Source organism: Solea senegalensis, linkage group LG1, assembly GCF_019176455.1.
Source record: "Solea senegalensis isolate Sse05_10M linkage group LG1, IFAPA_SoseM_1, whole genome shotgun sequence".
In the NCBI taxonomy this organism is placed as follows: Eukaryota; Metazoa; Chordata; class Actinopteri; order Pleuronectiformes; family Soleidae; genus Solea; species Solea senegalensis.
In genome coordinates, this window is record NC_058021.1 from 26,948,903 (window position 1) to 26,962,699 (window position 13,797).

The 13,797-nt window shown below is 40.5% G+C and overlaps 1 protein-coding gene across 3 annotated transcripts in view; it reads right to left on the reverse strand.

Annotated features, from left to right (window-relative positions):
- The window catches only part of tmem108 (transmembrane protein 108), a 51,229-nt gene that overhangs the window by 27,431 nt on the left and 10,001 nt on the right, over positions 1-13,797 (reverse strand). Inside the window, exon 1 of one of the 3 annotated variants that reach the window (XM_044043730.1) lies at positions 7,897-8,010. The exons of the other annotated variants lie outside the window; for them this stretch is intronic. The gene's annotated coding sequence lies outside the window, so the exon portion shown is untranslated. Of the gene's footprint in view, positions 1-7,896; positions 8,011-13,797 lie in introns of those variants that run through there. 3 annotated transcript variants of the gene reach the window in all.

Below are 13,797 nucleotides of genomic sequence, written 5' to 3' on the forward strand. Positions count from 1 at the left end.
GATTAGCATTGAAGAAGTCGGACCTGACAGGCCAAGAGCACACAGGGAAAACTTCATTAGTGCTGTCGCCTGTGGCTCCGAGCCCAGATTGTTTTTTGTTATTTTGATATTCACACGTTGTTACAACATCGCATTACAATGTTGGCTGACAGCGAAGAATCACCGACGGAATCAACAAACACCCGCAGCGTGAAATCCACGACAGGGGATACAAAATAGTCAGTAAACAAAATCAACATTTGATGAATTTAGATACGGACACTAGACTGTCCATCAGTCTCAGTCTACAGTACACCGTTTGCCAGACTCATACCATGCACTTGACGACTTCATTTATTGTTCCGAAGGCTCAGCCTTTGATTGGATTCTCTTGAGCAGTTCCTCAAGGTAACACATTTACAATTCAGTTTTTTTTGCCAGTTTTGTGACACTGCATAGACGCATTCATACAGTATATGAATCTCAAGGTAACAATCTATTCAGCTAATGACACAGTCCAAGTCAACGTTTGCACCACATTTGAAACGATTACTTCAGGAGGTTCTTGAGACGTCGCCTTCACAAGAACGGAACGGACAGACATTCGATGTTGAGTTGCATGTCTAAATGACTCATCTCAACCAACAAGCTCACTCCAGGTGGGCCACACAATGGCTAGCACTGTTGCCTCACAGCAACAGGCAACAAGGTTGTCCGGTTTTACTCCCACATGCTCAAATAACATGAAGAGTGAATGGTTGTTCATCTCTATATGTTGGCCCGCGTGACCCTCATGTGGAGGATAAACAATAGAGGGTGGATGAATGCACTCATTCTGGGACGGGTGAAAGGTGGAGTATACCCTGAGCCACCTACAGTGACACACACGGAGAGAACACACAAGGTCTAGGGTAATAGATGGAGCTTCTACCACTTTTTCGTATAATATTCAGTCACTAAATATCGCAGACAGATAAACCATTCCACAGTGTCTAACATGTGATGGATTCTTTCAATAAGACCACCAGCGGTTGATATTTGGCTTCTTCATCATCGGCACAGACACACTTGGAGCTGAGCTTATTCCTCCTCTCCAGAGAGTTGTTGAGCCAGGCAGTAAAGGAGCAACACATTGGGATGCAGCTCACAATCGCCATCCGTCTGAGTCGTAAATATCCTCCGCCCGTGTCTCACTCGTTCCCTCTTCATTCCTCTCGTCCTTACATGACCCCCTGACTGAGTGAGTGAGTGAGTGAGAGCCTCTGCTTGACGATGATGAGTAACATGAAACTACAGCGTGTCACTTGTCGCAACCCGTAACACAATCAAACGTTGCCGCAAAAGTGCAAAGTAATAGGTGAACGGGGTTCAGGGTGACTGTTAGATTTGCCACACTTAATGTGAGTGTTCTGACACTTGCCAGAGTCACAGGGTTTGTGTGCAGCTCCGCAGAGAGCAAACCTGCAGCAATTACTCACATGGAAATGAAAATGATTATTATAATAATGTAGTGTCTACAGTTATAGTACTGCTAATGTTTGACTGCACAAAGGAACATTGTGACTGATCTCAACTCGATATTCGTGAAACATTAAATAGAAAAAGGTAAAAGTCTTATAACCACCTTCTATGCCTCCATTCTTTCAGACTTTGCTTTTATAATTTTGATTCCTATTTTCCTCCAATCGCTAGCTTTTCACTAATGAAGTGAGACGAAGAGCTGGTTCAACAAAGTACTACTTTCTTCAACAAACGATGGGAGACAGGAACAAGTCAAACAAAGGTTGAGTGAATTATTAAAAAGACAACACCGCTCTTTTACGATCGTTCTGACGAGCAGTCGTAAGAGGAAATGAATGGTCAGACAACAGACAACACTAATTAGCTTTACCCTGCAAATAAACATGTTTACTAAAAATGAAAGCAGACCTTTATTTGCCTCTCTTTCAGATCTAGAACACCCAGGAACCAACGGCTGATCTTGAGCTTCTGTTTTACAGCCAGATTTCCACACTGTTACACGTAAAGGTGTGAACTGGAAACTGTGAGACAGACAGACGGATTGATACGTCAAGTCTGCCTCTCTTATGCTCGGCGACATTGATTATCTGACCGGCGCTGCTCAGTGAGTCCACAGTCACAGATAACGAGCACATAATCCTCCACGTAATGTCTGTCAAAGATTGAAATTTCCACCAGTAAAATAAGCCGGGAGACCTTTGATGAGGCGCTTAACCTCATCAATCAAAGACTGTATCACTGGAGACTCTTTTTCTTCTGATGCATCACTTTTTAAAATGAGTGATTTTTCTGAATGTATTTCTAATGAGCTTTTATCTGCAGCTCCTGATTTATCCTTCGAAGAAGCTGAGACAAACCATTTCTGTTCACTAATAATTTTCATTGCTGTTCACCAGGCTCCTCGACAACTGTCACACTCCCTGAAGGTGGGAGATGTCTGAGTGAGAGGCTGTTACCGCGTCGTAAACGGATCTCCAACAGCGACTCTACACACAGGGCTTGATGTTGTAGAAAAAAAGCTGCAAGGCCTCTCTTCCTCTTCATCTCCCAACTCTCTTTGCCTTCTATTTCTTTAATGTGATTCCACACTTTCATCCGTTTAAGTATCTTCCTCTTTCTGTTCTCTCATCTTAACTTCAGCTGTGTCTGCTTTGGACCTCTTCAACCAAGGAGCTGTTGGGGAAGAGAGTATTTTGTAAAGAGGAGAGAAATTATTTATCGGCTTCCAAAGAGCAAGCAGGAAAAATGAGTACATATGGGTATATCTTGGAATTATTCCCTGCAAGTGATGGGTATAGGTGTAAACTAAGTATGTCACACACTGGTTATCAACTCCTGTTTTCATGCCTCAAATTTTGCAGTTTATCCAGCACCATTTTGACTGCCACTCACATCATAGCCACACCCTAAATCGTGCCCTGCTTTATTGTCAATGTGACCCTGAATTGGCCATAATTTACAAAACAGATGCCATGCTGCCTTGAAGAAGAACTGAAACTAGTCATTAAGACCCTTAAATCCTAAGGAAATCTTTACAAATATCATCAATCAAGTGAGTGGTTTTTCACTTTTTTTTTTCTTTTTGCAAACTGTGGAGTCGCCCCCTAATGGTCATTCAAGTGTATACAGGTTTCAGACACATAGCTGCATTGGCTTCACTTCCCAAATTCAGGGTTACATTATTTAAAGCTACACTCATCAACATTTAAAAAAGTAGGGCCACACATTGTTAACTATTTTAATAATAGATTAATCAATTAGAGGGTTGTTGTTTTCTTACGACTAAAACAAGCTTTCCAATATTTAAGCTTCTCAAATGTAAATATTTTCTGGTTTTCTTGCACCACAGAACAAAGACATAATTCATGCATTTATTTTCTAAAGGTTTATCCTCCACACGGGGTGCTGGAGCCAATCCTAGCTGACATAGGGTCAAAAAGCAGGGTACACCCTGGAGAGGTAGCCAGTCCATCACAGAGCATACAGAGACAAACAACCATCCACACTCACAGACAAACCCATGCAGGGAAGAACATGCAAACTGCACACAGAAAGCCCCTCAGTCAAACCGGGATTCAAACTGGCGACCTTCATGCTGTGAGGCAACAGTGCTTGCCGCAATCTTGCTGTGTGGCATGAGAAATCATCAACAAATCAACAATCAACAAAAATTATTTTTGATAGAACAAAAAAGACATTTTGAGGTTTGTGGAACAACAATTGACATTTTTCAAAATGTTCTGGACTGAACAATGACTCCATTCATTTGAGGAAGTTATGAAATGAATTGTTAGTTGTAGCCCTATTAATAACCTGTCTCTGATCTGCAAAGGTTTCAGTATCTTATAGCTTGTTGTTTTAGTTATGGAAAAACTTAAAAGTGTTCTTATTGGGCATTGTACTCTGCTGGTAAAAGAAAGCACATGAAACAAAGTCAATATTGGGATACACGATACCAAATTCTGACATGGCTGAGTATTTTTGATGTTTGCTGTAATACCCAAGGATATTTAACAGTGAGTCATCCTGTGAATGTCACTTCACAAAGTAGGGGGGGGAGAGGGAACGCTATTATCATTGCCTGAGAATTGCAGCAAATCTGTCCAAACATAACCAGAACAGCAGAGTGAATCAACAATCATGTCAGCTGCAGCAGTGACAGCTGTTCCACCTTCACTTGGACAGAACATGTATCTGCAAACACACCTGTCCTGCGGATTCACCTCCATCCTACATTCAAACCAGTTAGTTTTTCCAAGCACGTAAAACCTTCTGTTGCAAAGTAGGAAAGAAAACACAAATTGTGTTTAATATCTAGAATATAAAAGGTTTAAAATCTTGGATACCTGCACAGCATTCAGTGTGACATGGGTGTCATCTATCTGACAGCTTGTCTGCAGGAGCTTTAACACCTATCACCGTCTGCTGATGAGGTTTAAAGACCAACCTGCTGGTGGCCAAAATGCCCTGCGTGGGGCAAACTCACACAGGAAGAGGAAGAGGTTTTCAAGATCTACGCAGGTCAAGTTACATCTAATTTCTTCCTTCTTTCCACACATGGGACATTAAAATGAATTTATTCAAACTGCAAGTGGGGAAGTGTCTGTGTGACCTTTTCAAATATCAGATCGGGGGAAAAAGAATCTGAGTCTGAACATTTGCCTTATTGAAAGTTGAGCTCCAGCAGCACATGCTACTTCCATGTACCGACACTAAATCTGGTTAATCTGGATCATTATCCTGATCTAAATTAATGAAGTATTTGTTTGGTTCATAAAATGTCGGAAATGTTGATTGGTGTTTCCCAAAACTGCAAAATGAGGTCTTCGTCCACAAAACAAAATATTTCAATTTTAATGATTTCTTCGTCAAATGGAGCAAAGAAACCAGAAAATATTCACATTTAAGAAGCTGAAAAATTAGAAAGCTTGTTTTAATTATTAAAAAAACTGTAAAACCAATTGTTCGATCATCACAATAGTTGACGATTAATTTAGTAATCGATTAATCGAATAATCGCTGCAGCCCTATCCTGATCTGCATCAGATTTGATCTGTTCACAGATATTGGCGCCAATTATTTTGTATGTATGATTTTTTATTGAATGATACATGATTTTTTTGAAAAATGCTTTATTGGACCAGTCCCCTTTACAAAATTAGACGGAAACTGATTCAGTTTTTGAGTAACCATGCCAACAGGCAGACGGATCGAAAGACAGGTGGCTGTAGAAGCTCTTGGCAGGGATAAGAAAATGCCAAAAAGTAGCAATGAAATGATAGAAAATATGGAAAATTCAGCATTCAGACAGATCTCAGATTAAAGAATTAATAACTACATAATTAAAAAGCGTATCTCCTGGTGTAAGTTAAATCCCTAATTTTGTTCAATGAACGTGGGTTCTCTTTCTGCTGTAAATGAAGAAAATGGTTAGCAACCCACCATGGGACATTACATCCAATCACCTCTCACTGCTCAACCTGTTCCCTCCTCTGATTGGTGAAGCAAGGGCTATTTTTAGCAGCACCTATTCAATGAAAGCAGACACGCCAGAGGTTTTAAATTAAGACAAACAGACAAGACAACACCACAGCAAAATAGCATGACACAGCAGTACAGCACTGAAACGCCGATGGTGCTGTCAGCCACCATCTATCCTCCTGCCTCCCAGCCAGCATCACAGTTAACACAAGGCCTCCCTGAATGCACCTTAACCTCTTTTACTAGGCAGGAAAATCGTTACCGGATGCCAGTGATACTTTATCATAGAGAGCGTGAACACAAACACAAGCTCCGACTCACACCGAGTCAAAACTCTGGACCCAGAGAGAAGAGGGAGAACTGAACTAGTGCACTGCAGAACTGCTGCAATGATACACACAGAAGCAACATTTGACAAAGTGCTTTCCTCCGCTGTTTCTGAAGTGGGCAGACTTTGTGGACTTAAGTGTCCACTGGCCTTCACTGGGAGACAGTGACTCATACAGTGAAGTGAACTGTTCCACACAAGCACTTGTGAACTCCAACGACTAATGGAGTTCACAAAAAAAAAAAAGATGTTTTGTTGTTGATTACGTGTCTAAAGATCATTTTTCATTTTTCACCCTGCACAGGCCAGCGCATTGCAGGGCAAACACACAGACGAACAATCAGTGGTCTCAGCTCGAATCCATTCTGAAGATGGACTTTCTTCATGTATGTTCAGGAGACATATGTCAACTACTGTGGTTTTTGTGATTGGATCTGGGGACACGTTCAGGATGGATTAGGAGAACTGTACCAAGTGCAATCTGCATGTTGTTCATACCACGTCTGACTGGGGTTGTAAACATTGCGCCCAAGTGAGGGCAATAACTTCTTCTTCACTATTTTGTTTTGGCAGCCTAGTCAAGAGCTGCAACATGCAACGCTCAACAGTGTTTCTAAGACCACAGAGAAAAGATACCGAGAACTGTCTTCATTTATTCATACTTCTCATGAAACGCACCACAAATACAAACCAAAAAAACTTAAAATCAGGACTTCATTCAATCATGGAAACTTACGGGGTGAGTTGATGGTCTTCACCAGGTCGCAACATGGTGGACAATGATCTGAGAACAAATCAACTCAACTAAACATCTAAAATTGTTCAAGCATGAAAGAAGTGAAACATCTTAAAGTAAAACAAACTTAATCTTTTCCTCAGTTTTGTGTCGCGCTGGCTGGTTGAAAAAGACTTGTCCCATCTTTTTTTAGCCTAACTATAACCGTTAAGATGTAAATGATTCATTTCATCTAACAACGTATATAAGTAGCAATTTCATTTGCCTCGAGGGTGAAAGATTAAAAATGCAGCGGCGGAGAAATGACTAACCAAAGGATGTACCCTCTGGGCATGAGCCAAGCCCACATCTCTTAGATTTAATACAAAATAAGACGCCTGAGGTTTGCCACCAACATAGAGGGCGTAATACCATAAACAGGTTTAATCCATTTAAATCGACAAAACAGAACAGTAACAGGGCGGTGACAGTGAGCTGATTTCAACACAGTGAGTGCGTGAAGCCAAACACAAACTCTGGGTTGAGTTTTGTCAGAGCATTTTAATGTCTGAATGGACACATGTAAATATTATTAAGGATAACATTACAGAGTCTCATCCAAGAGAGCAGTTCCTAAATTTGGCTTCATGGTCTGACAGGGTGGGATACATTAGACCCTTGGTTCCCACCAGAGGTACAGTATGTGTACTTCCTCTGGTGGTAGAGAATGAAACAAATAATAAACATTAGTACAAAAAAAATAATTGTTACTTCAAGAGCTCAATATTTTCTCAGGTGGTGCTTGGTATAAAAGGTTTGATAACCACTGTGTTGGACTGTTCTACGAAAATGCTGGGAACTCAAATATGCTGAGATAAAACCCTAAATCCACTAAAGAGGGAAGGAAAACACTAAATGAGACAATTATTTTGGTGAAAACAATGCAGTTAGTGTGAATTTCAAAACGTAAGCGTACAAAAATGTAACAATGGACAAAGGAATTTGCTCTTTCCTGTGATCTTACTGAAAGCATCTATGAACCACACAAGCGCTATGTCTGCAAAAGGACAGGAAACAAGGTCCCAGGAATGTCCATGAGGTAAACACATCGATTCTGTACACAGGCATTTGCCATTTAGGAGGAAATATATATGCTCTCCAGTGTGTCTCTACACTTCCTGTGCCAGTTGGGCTGCAAACAAGACGCAAAGTGCCCAACTCTGTGAGGCAACAAGGACAACTCCAGGAAGTTCCTTTACTCTACAAACATATCCCTAATTTTACCCCTTGACGCAGCCTCTCGTCTGCTGACAATGGCAGGAACGAAAATCAGCGGGGAGGACGTGTTTTGGAGGGAGGGAGCGTATTGTACCTCGTTTCCTTGAGCGGCGAGGCAGCGAATGCTCAGAGCCAGCTGGGATGAGTGAACAAGAGGAGCAACATCCTGACCGAACGTCCAAGGTTCAGAGATTTCCCGCCAGGCACTGACCACATGGTCATGAGCTGCAGAGCAAGTGGAGTAGACGGGAGGAGAGATGTGGTATTGTTCTCCTCGCTCCCTCCTCCTCCCCCTCGTGCTTCAACCCCCGCTATTAGTGAGACGGATTAACTCCAGGAGCTGCCGGTCCTGAGAGTCTGCCTGAATGTGTCTGTATGCAGACGTACAGTGTTTCAGTCGAGCACTCGCCATGTGATTCAGAATACTGAGGGAAGATGGACGGTGCAAAAACAAAACATTGACTAATGACCTTAAACTGGAGTGTTTACTCATTGATGACTAGTTCTCCACACAGACTAAAGTCTTAATGAGGCAATTAAATGTGGTGTAACACACACACACACACACAAAGAAATATGTGTGGATTTGTGCACTGCAGGTGATTCAGTCTGAGTGATGGAGCTTGAAGGCTGATGAATGGACAGAGGTGACCTTTCGCTTTGACAGGATCCTAACATACTCAGTTAGTAGGTGGACGTGTAAAGCTGAATATAAAGGTTGCTGAAATGACTTGAGTCAATGTTGCCTGTGGCTCTGGGACTGATGTTTACCTGACGCCATCACGACACATGGCGGCACTGGGGATTTGACAGGGTTGACATTTTAAAGTGATATTCTTCTGAAGCCAAGAGCCCAAATGGGAGTCTGTTTTTTTTCTGGTTTTTTTTATAAAGGAAGAGCTGGAGGGACAATTCTATTATATTGTTGCATAAGTGTTGCAGAGCAGGTATTGTTTTCAGAAGAATAACAAACAGCGTGGCTGGATTTGAAAAATATTGCATGTCAATAATAAAGTACACAAGAAAAATCTCTGAGATAACCAACATTCTACTTATAAATGTCTTAATTGAGTGTAGGATATTTTTTGTTTCATCTCTATTTAACGTCATAATCCGAGATCTTGTTTCCTGACGTGGTAAAATACATTTTTCTAAGTTGCAACTTACAATTATTTGCAGTAACAATCATCATTATGGAAAATCATTCATTGAATAGCAAAAAAGTTAATCATTAGAGAGGGAAAGCAGCAATGTCTTTATACCTTGCTTTACATTGCACCTGCCCCACACTAGAGGACTTTCAAATCTGACTTATCCTAAAAATGTGGGAGACCACAGACACAACAAACTTTGTAACTGATTTTCAATGTTTTAATCCTGAGAAAGCACAGGCTAGATGATCCAGTCAAGATGCAGGAATACACACTTCCCGCGTGATTTAACGTGACTTCAGAATATAAATAGCCATGGAGTCGGACTGTCGGTGTCGTCAGTTAACAGCTGCTGTGTGTGTGCAATGTTTTGTGCTGAGAAACACAAAAAACTGTGGATGAAGTCATGGCTGAGAAGACCGAATCAACTTGTCTTGTTAAATTTACGGTTCTAAACAAAAGTATGCAAAATTGTGTGTTAAATTGGGAAGACTCTGATGCGTCCGATGAGGTTAAAATCGTAATTTGGCCAGATGATCTGTTCAAATCAGGCTAAAATCAGAAGGCACTAACGATTGTCCCATTATCCTCAAGTGTTGGGCAGGCTTTATGGTTAGGTTATTTGCAGATAACCAATGTTGCCATTGGCTAGCAGTGTTCAACTTTACACTTGATTTTCCCATTTGAGTTCCGCTATTTACAATCTTCACAATCTCCAATTTGTCGACTTCAAAATAACAAAATATTGTCAAACAATTTTTGGACATTTATCCATAAATAACCACAGTGCTGTTTCAACACAGTCAGATACACAATGTTCACTTTACTCTTGTGGTCTCCAACTGCCGTAATAACTGAAACCCATATTGAGAAATAGTCACACATTTCTTGCAGCGTGCAGCAAAACAACCCTCGTCTGAGACTGATAATTGGCGACCTGCTCACAGCATCGGCCTGAACCGCTTTGAGAAAAACAAACCAATTACTCCATTTCATTTTTGAAGTCGGAGGATCTGAGCCATGCTGATGTACAGTACATTTAGAAACCTCTTTTTCACAAACATGACACTCCTTTATGGGCACACAACCTACCACAGGATTTATGTGTTTATGGTGAATAACTACACAGCAGTAGTGCTCAATGTGGTTGCACTGAGAACAACTGAGAGATGTGATGCAAAAGAGTCAAGATGTTGAGGGATTTGACTTAAGATAAGATTAGCCTCTTCCACACTAAAATTAGCAGGTATACCCGCTAAAATTAGCAAGTATTGCTGCTGAAATTAGCGAGTATGGCTACTAAAATTAGAAGATATGGCAGCTAAAATTAGTGGGTATAGCTGCTAAAATTGGAGCGTATAGCTGCTAAAATTAGTGTGTACAACTGCTAAAATTATTGAGTATGGCTGCTTAAATTAGCAGATATGGTAGCTAAAATGAATGGGTATAACGGCTAAAATTAGCAAATATAACTGCTAAAATTAGCTAATATAGCTGCTAAAATTAGCAAATATAGCTGCTAAAATTAGCAAATATAGCTGCTAAGTTTTGAACCTGGGTGTAAAAATTACAAGTCGTGAAAAGTAAGTTTCACCTCATGGTTAATGGCTACGCTTAGGGCCAGAACATGAATGCATGTCGTAGCACCAGAAATTATGCAGTAACTAGCATCGCTGCCAGCAATTAAGCAGACAAAGAGGAAATTAGTCCACCCGGGTCTCACGTTCAACTATTGCTTCTTGTGTTGCAGAGTAATTTGACTTAAATTAATGCTGATTAAATACATTCCCACTGGTCACAAAAACCATACAACCTGAGTTTAAACTGGGTTTTTTACCCCCGGTGTAAATGGGGTAAAACGATCCTATAGGTGTGAAGAAAAAGAGCAGAGTTTAATATTATGTAGGCTCAACATCACATGACAGCATATGCAAATAGCTTTAGCATGGATTACTGTCAAATATGCAGCATCCATCAAATATCTCTCACAGATGCCCATCGAAGAGATGATGAAGCAATCAGTGCAACTACTCAGCATGCTAATTATCGACACTAGCCCAGGATGCCCAGCAACAGCATCTCAGGGGACAAGTGTATTAGTGTGTGTGTGAGTATATCTTTTTTTTTTTTTTTTAAATCTTCCAGGAGAAAAATGTCTCACCAAGAGATTGTTAATAATCCGTGGATGGAGAGCGCTTGTTTGCCCGTGCCATCACTCACGGCTGAATGAATGAATAAGTAAACAGCAGAGGAACCAGCCAGACTCGACTTGATGTGGATGAGATTGGTGACACCACATACACACTCATACAAACACAGACTGAGGGGGAGTCAGCGGTGTTTAATATTATGGATGAGGTGGTGGTTCAGCACCATGGTAGACTGGAGATGGAGCTCAGGCTTGCGGGTGATTTGTTTGGTAAGCTTTGCACTGTCTTATGATGAAGTGATGACACACAGATGATGCATGAGCCTCTTGTTCTGACTTACACCAGGTAAAATAATGAAGTCTTTGCTCTCCACTGTAAATGATGATAATAATAATAATAATAATAATAATAATAATAATAATAATAATAATAATACTAATGCAATGAAAAGTGTCTTGGTGAGGTGTTTTCCACTATATGCCTCCATGATGCTGCCTTCACACTGCATTGTGGATGAGGTGCTTTGCTTTGATTGGGTAAAGTGTTACGCGGTACTGGAAAGGATTTACCTGCACTGACCAAACACTATAGATAACTGTTGCAATACAGAGTTTTTAACGTGTATTTTAAGTAAAGTATTTCAGTGACAGTAGCAGAGGTTTGATGTTTTGATGATGAGGCTGGGTTACAGCAATTGTTAAATCATCAAAATCCAAAATCTACCACGTTTACAGTTGTAAAAACAGTCGAAGTGAACGTCAGAACACATTAACCTCCTAATACAGATGACACAGAGTCAAAGACGATCTTCAAAATGCCTGTTTTGTACAACTAGCAGTCACTAAAACTGCACAAGAAAACAGCAGATACCATCAGAAAGGTGTGGATTTCATCATTTATGGAAACGTTTTTCACAGTTTTTCATGATTCATGATGCCATGGTTACTTGAATTGACTAGAGAAGTCAACGGACACCATTCACAACAGGTGTTGATTAATAATGCCTGGGTTCTCCCAAGGCTGGCTGGCAATTTACATACCAAAATTTCAAACAGACGAGGATAATGGTAAGAGAGAAAAAGCCAGACAGATTACCTTTGTAGCTTTCAGTTAGTATCAAAGCTCAAAATATTAGTTTGTCCATTGCGGGCAACTCTAAAGCCATGGTGATCCAAAGTGAACACTTAAGTGTCATTATTTTATCTTCAGTTTCTGCCAAATGAAAATAATTTCACCTATTTTTTACACACTGGACATTTAAGGACAAGTGTTGATGGGTTTCCTGTAAAGAGACATGTTTCCTTCTTGTATTGTTGTTTTCAGGAAGTCTTCAGTTCTCAGTTTAAACCAACGTGGACACAAAACCCTCCCAGTGAACAAACGTGTGTCATACAAAATGAATGTCAAAGGCATTCCAATGGCCTGTTTACAGCTATCATGGTTAAATGTCAAAAGGCTGGTCCCTGTGGGGAGACAGAGCTGGTTGAGGAGATGCAGGTCTCTCTCTCCCTCTCTCTTTATGCTGCTGATCTGTTGTCTGTGTGTACGAGACAATACGGCAGGACGAGCAACAAGGTCTGTTATTAGTGAAAGAGTAAAAGACTGGAGTGAAGACCCAGGGGAAAAGCCGGGGAGCCAGGCCAAACCTCACTAACATTATTTTAAGAGATGCTGCGGTGACACTTTCTGACTTGTGCATGCTGTGGATACTTCACAATTTAACGGGACATTCCTGTGGTTTTGCAAGTTGCGGCGCACCTACAACAAATCATGTTTACTGTACATAACACAATACAAATTAAATTTTAATGCCGCTCCTTTACTACACGCCCATTGGTTTCCATTTTCCATGCGCTACGAAAAACAACAAAAGGTTAAAATTTTGAACCCATCACAATGAAAATGAAGTCCGCATTAAATTTAAACGATTGTCGTCGGGCACAAATTAATAGAGGGATTTTATAGTCAAACCCAAAATACTAAAGGCAGTAGAAGTAGATTTTAATTGAAAAAGTGTTGCCTCGGGGCACCAATGTGCCGTAGGTACCTACAATTTTAACAAACTAATCAGTAATTGAACAAATTAAACATACAGAACACTGAGCTTTAAATACCACCTTTTAATGTCTTGGGTAGTAAGAAAAATATTCAAGTCTGCTAATTGATTTAATGCAGCACACAATGCACTGCACTGTGACTGCAAGAAAACACTAAAAAATGTTTAACCACACGTTGGAAACGCTGTGTCAGCTGGGATTGGCTCCAGTGACCCCGCGACCCTCATGTGGAGGACAAAACTGAAGACAATGACTTATACATACAACAAAATCAGGTTATACATAACCTGATTTTGTTGAATGTGAAATTTAAGATTGACACTGCACCTGTATCTCAGGAATGAATCAACAGTCATTCAGTGCATTGTTCTGCATTGTTTCTCCACATCGCTAATGTTAACAGCCACACAGTGACGCTGTTATTTCTTTTATTTTAAGTCTATCATAATTAAACACTTTTCTGAGCCACAGAAAAAACGCATTCGCGGCACCAAAGGTTATTTTTTTAAAGAAACTCAGAGACATAGATGCATACTGTTGTTGTTTGTCTCATGGTGTCACCAAATAACACAAGTCTCTTCATCCTAAGAATCACACAGTACATTAAAAGGATGGGCCTGAGACTTATAAGATATGG